Source organism: Oryctolagus cuniculus, chromosome 9 (genome assembly GCF_051225735.1).
Source record: "Oryctolagus cuniculus isolate XC-2025 breed Fujian yellow rabbit chromosome 9, ASM5122573v1, whole genome shotgun sequence".
NCBI classification, from domain to species: Eukaryota; Metazoa; Chordata; class Mammalia; order Lagomorpha; family Leporidae; genus Oryctolagus; species Oryctolagus cuniculus.
The window spans coordinates 87,465,880-87,471,620 of record NC_142875.1 but is presented as its reverse complement, the minus strand read 5'-3'; the positions used below and the strand labels follow the sequence as shown (position 1 = coordinate 87,471,620).

The window sequence follows — 5,741 nt, the reverse complement described above, 5'->3', positions numbered from 1 at the left end:
TGTATTAGGGTTACCATTAGGTTAAGGTTTAGGATTAGGGTAAATGTTGGCTAGGGTTAGAGTTAGGGTTAGGGATATGCTTATGTTTAGGATTTCATTAGTTAGGGTTGGGATTAGAGTGTAGAGTTAAGGTTAAGATAAGGGTTAAGATTAGGGTTTAGGCATGTGTTAGGGTTATCGTTAGGGAGAGGGTTAGGGATAGGTTTTGGGCCAGGGGTAGGGTTAGGGTTAGAGTAGGGTTAGGGCCACATGTAGGTTTGGGATTTTGTTAGGGTTAGAGCTAATGTTAGGCTTTAGGATTAAGGTTAGGATTTGATCTTGTGTTAGGTTTACTGTTAACATTAGGTTTAGGTTTAGGCTTGGACTAGGGTTACATTTAAGGTTAAGGCTATGTTGGGAGTGGGGAGACCCCTAGCAGTTCAGGCACTTGGTGAGTGGGACCACAGCTTGTTGTGCTCTTTGTCACCCGAAGTGGGCGCAGGCAGGCGCCACTCTTGGAATATAGTGGGCACTGGCATCAGGCAGGACAGAGCAGCTGCCTGGGTTCCCACTCTTGTGAGTGGATAGTCACTCCCCCATGGGGAGGGTGACCAGCCAGTTTTTCCTTTGGTCGGGGCCTTGCAGGCTTGGGACATGGATCACCTGTCACACTCACACTTCCAGGTTGGACTCACCTGTGTCAGCACTGTGGACTGTGTTTGGGCCATGGCCAGATATAACCAGTGATTACAGCTACCTTAATTCTTGTCAACTCCTTTAAATTTGAAGGGAAATGCCTGGTGTCATACCTAGTGAAAGTAATGGGCTTTCAAGAGGTAGTCCATCCAAGAAAAACAGACTTTCCTTGAAGATTTTTCATAAAAAGAAAACGAAGAGAGCCTTGGATTTTACAGATCCTCAAGAATGTGAAGAAAAAGCTTCTGAATAGAGAGGATCTGAAATGTATTATATTTTTGTTCTGGTTTTAAATCTGGAGTGAAGCACTTATTTAACATTATTTCAAGAAAGAAAGAAGCTCTAAAGGATAAAGCCAGTCAGAGAGATAAGAGAAATTACAAAGAAGATTCTTTGGCAAGTTATGAACTGATATGCAGTTTACAGTCCTTAATCATTTCAGTTGAACATTCGAGGCTACTTTTCTCTTAAATCCAGAGAAATATACTGATGAACTTGCTACTCAACCAAGGCGACTGCTTAACACACTCAGGGAACTCAATCCTATGTGTGAAGAATGTCTACAGCTTGATGCATAAGAAATATTACAGTGTATTTTGGGAAACATTCAAGAAGCATGCCAACTCATAAAAGAAGTAAAAAAATGTGGCAGAATTACCTAAGGTAGAAGAAAAATTTGATCAGAAAGAGAAAATGAGTGATGTTATGAGGAATTCTGAGGACTATAAAGAAAAGCTCCCAAAAGGAAATGACAAAAAAAGTGACTCTGAATTTGGTAACACAAAGAAAAAAGTTCAAGTATCCTAGGAACACCAGTTACTGGAAGAGAACCAGAGACAAACTAGATCAAAAAGAAAAGCTACAGGTGATACATTAGAGATTCCTTCTAAAATAATCCCCAAGTGTATTTCTGAAAATGAATAGTGCAAGACCCTCACAAAAGAAATCAAGAGCAAAAACAAATTGGTTAAAGTATTCAGCTAAGCAATTCAGCCTTCTTCCTAAATTCTGTAGTCTGGGAAAAGTAACAACAAACCAAGGATCCAAAGGACACTCTCAAGAAAATGAATGTGGTCTTGAAGAGGACTTGGGGAAGTGTGAAACTAATAACACAACTAATGTTTGTGGTCTTGAATCTCCAGAACATAAGGTCAATGAACTTTAAACTGTTTAACAACTAAAAAAAAAAAAGGTTAGGGCTATGCAAAGGTTTGGGGTCTCTTAGGGTGAGAGTTACTATTAGAGTTTAGGGCTAATGTTAGGGTTATGTATTGGGTTCTGGCTTTTGTTTGAGTTAGGGCTAGGGTTAGGGTTAAGGCTAGTGTTCAACCAGTTTTGGGTTAGTGTTATGCTTAGGTTTAGGGCTACACTTAAGTTTGTTTTTTTCTAGGGTTACGGTTATGTTAGGCTGTCAAGTTAATATTAGGATGAAGATTATGATTAAGATTCGGGGGGCTGGCCTGAAGTGACGGCATCTGATATGGGTGACAGACCCTCTGATCCATCTCTCTGCTATGGCCTGGGAAAGCAGTAGAAGATGGCCCAAGGCCTTGGATCCCTGCACCTGCACGGAAGACCTGAAAGAAGCTCCTGGATCCTGGCTTTGGATTGGCGCAACTCCGGCCATAGAGGCGTTTGGGGAGTGAACCATTGGATGAAAGACCTCCCTCTCACTCTCTCTACCTCTCCTCTCTCTATGTAACTCTGAATTTAATATAAATGAATAAATCTTTTTTAACTTTTATTTAATAAATATAAATTTCCAAAGAACAGCTTATGGATTACAATGGCTTTTCCCAACCCATAACTTCCCTCCCACCTTAAACCCTCCCATCTCCCGCTCCCTCTTCCATTCTATTCGCATCAAGATTCAGTTTCAATTATCTTTATATACAGAAAATCAGTTTAGTATATATTAAGTAAAGATTTCAACAGTTTGTACCCACACAGAAACACAAAGTGTAAAATACTGTTTGAGTAATAGTCATAGCATTAATTCACATTGGACAAAACACTAAGGACAGAGATCCTTCATAAGGAGTAAGTACACTGTAACTTCTATTGTTGAATTAACAAATTGACACTCTTGTTTATGATGTCAGTAATCTCCCTAGGCTCTTGTCATGAGTTGCCAAGGCTATGGAGGCCTTTTGAGTTTGCGGACATCAATCTTATTTAGACAAGGTCATAGTCAAAGTGGAAGTTATCTCCTCCCTTCAGAGAAAGTTACCTCCTTCTTTGATGGCCTGCTCTTTCCACTGGGATCTCACTCACAGAGATCTTTCATTTAGGTCACTTATTCTGCCAGAGTGCCTTGGCTTTACATGCCTACAATATTCTCATAGGCTCCTCAGACATATCTGAGTGACTTAAGAGCTGATTCTGAGGACAGAGTGCTGTTTAGGACATCTGCCATTCTAGGAGTCTGCTGTGTATACCACTTCCCATGTTGGATCGCTCTCTCCTTTTTAATTCTATCAGTTAGTATTTGCAGACACTAGTCTTGTTTATGTGATCCCTTTGACTCTTAATCGTATCATTATGATCAATTGTGAACTGAAGTTGATCACTTGGACTAGTGAGATGGCATTGGTACATGCCGCCTTGATGGGATTGAATTGGAATCCCCTGGCATGTTTCTAACTCCACCATTTGGGGCAAGTCCAATTGAGCATGTCCCAAATTGTACATCTACTCCCTCTCATATCCCCATTTTTATATTTAAAAGAGATCACTTTTCAGTTAAATTTAAACACCTAAGAATAATTGTGTGTTAATTACAGAGTTCAACCAATAGTATTAAGTAGAAAAAAATACTGAAAGGGATAAAGTATTAAGTTGTTAATCAACAGTCTGGACAAGGGCTAATCAAGTCCCTATTTCTCATAGTGTCCATTTCACTTCAACAGGTTTCCTCTTTGGTGCTCAGTTAGTTGTCACCAACCAGGGAAAACATATGATATTTGTCCCTTTGGGACTGGCTTATTTCACTCAGCATGATGTGTTCCAGATTCCCCCATTTTGTTGCAAATGACCGGATTTCATTGTTTTTTACTGCTGTATAGTATTCTATAGAGTACATGTTGCATAATTTCTTTATCCAGTCTACCGTGATGGGCATTTAGGTTGATTCCAGGTCTTAGCTATTGTGAATTGAGCTGCAATAAACATTGAGCTGCAGACAGCTTTTTTGTTAGCCAACTTAATTTCCTTTGGGTAAATTCCAAGGAGTGGGATGACTGGGTTGTACAGTGGAGTTATATTCAGGTTTCTGAGGAATCTCCAAACTGACTTCCATAGTGGCTTTATAAGTTGGCATTCCCATACACAGTGGGTTAGTGTCCCATTTTCCCCACATGCTCACCAGCATCTATTGTTGGTAGATTTCTGAATGTGAGCCATTCTAACTGGGTGAGGTGAAACCTCATTGTGGTTTTGATTTGCATTTCCCTGATGGCTAGTGATCTTGAACATTTTTTCATGTGTCTGTTGGCCATTTGGATTTCCTCTTTTGAAAAAATGTCTATTCAGGTCCTTGGACCATCTCCCAAGTGGGTTGTTTGTTTTGATGTTGTGGAGTTTCATGATCTCTTTGTAGATTCTGGTTATTACCCCTTTATCTGTTGCATAGTTGGCAAATATTTTTTCCCATTCTGTCGGTTGCCTCTTCACTTTCCTGACTGTTTCTTTTGCCTTACAGAAACTTCTCAATTTGATGCAATCAAATTTTGGCTTTAACTGCTGGTGCCTCTGGGATCTTTTCCAAGAAGACTTTGCCAGTGCCTATATCTTACAAGGCTTCTCCAATATTCTCTAATAATTTCCCTGCACACCAGGGAAAAATCCCACTTGGTCTGGGTGGATGATCTTTCTGATGTGTTGTTGCATTCTATTGCCCAGAATTTTATTGAAGATTTTTGTGTCTCTGTTCATCAGGGATATGGGTCTGTAATTCTCTTTCAATGCTGCATCTTTTTCCAACTTAGGGATTAAGGTGATGCTGGCTTCATAGAAAGAATTTGGGAGGATTCCCTCTTTTGTGATTGTTCTGAATAGTCTGAGAAGAATTGGAGTTAGTTCTTCTTTAAATGTCTGGTAGAATTCAGCAGTGAATCCATCTGGTCCTGGGCTTTTCTTTGTTGGGAGGGCCTTTATTACTGTTTCAATTTATGACTCAGTTATGGGTCTGTTTAGGTTTTCTATGTCTTCCTGGTTCGATTTAGGTAGGTTGCATGTGTCCAGGAATCTATCCATTTCTGATAGAGTTCCCTGTTTCCTGGCATACAAGTCCTTGTAGTAATATCTGATGATTCTTTTTATTTCTGTGGTGTCTGTTGTTACGTTTCCTTTTTCATCTCTGATTTTATTGATTTGAGTCTTTTCTCTTCTTTTTTTAGTTAGTTGGGCCAATGGGGTGTCAATTTTGTTTATTTTTTCAAAAAAGCAGCTCTTCATTTGGCTGTTTGTAATTTTTTGGAGTCAATAGTGCTGATTTCTTCTCTGATTTTAATTATTTCTCTTCTCCTACTACATTTGGGTCTGGTTTGCTGCAGTTTTTTTCTAGATCCTTGAGATGCATTGACAGCTCATCTATTTGGTGCCTTTCCAATTTCTTGATGTAGGCACCTATTGCTCTAAACTTTCCTCTTAACACTGCTTTTGCTGCATCCCATAAGTTTGGGTATGTTGTGTTGTTATCCTCATCTACTTCCAGATAGTTTTTAACCTTTTTTATTTCTTCTATGACCCAGTGTTCAATCACAGGAGCATGTTGTTCAGTCTCCATGTGTTTGCATACACTCTAGGGATTCCTGAGTTGCTAATTTCCACCTTCATTCCACTGTGATCTGAGAAGCTGCGTGGTATGATTCTAATTCTTTTGAATTTGCTGAGACTTGCTTTATGGTCTAGTATGTAGTCAATCCTACAGTAGGTTTCATGCACGGCTGAGAAGAATGTAAATTCTTTAGATGTAGGATTGAAATTCTATAGATATCTGTTAGATCCATTCGGGCTACAGTGTCAATTAAATCTGCTGTTTCCTTGTTGATCTTCTGTCTGGTTAA

General features: G+C 39.5%; 1 pseudogene; it reads left to right on the top strand.

Annotated features, from left to right (window-relative positions):
• The first annotated feature begins 772 nt into the window (after positions 1-772).
• LOC127487702 (ubiquitin carboxyl-terminal hydrolase 1 pseudogene) lies at positions 773-1,840 on the top strand (annotated as a pseudogene).
• The last annotated feature ends 3,901 nt before the right edge of the window (positions 1,841-5,741 follow it).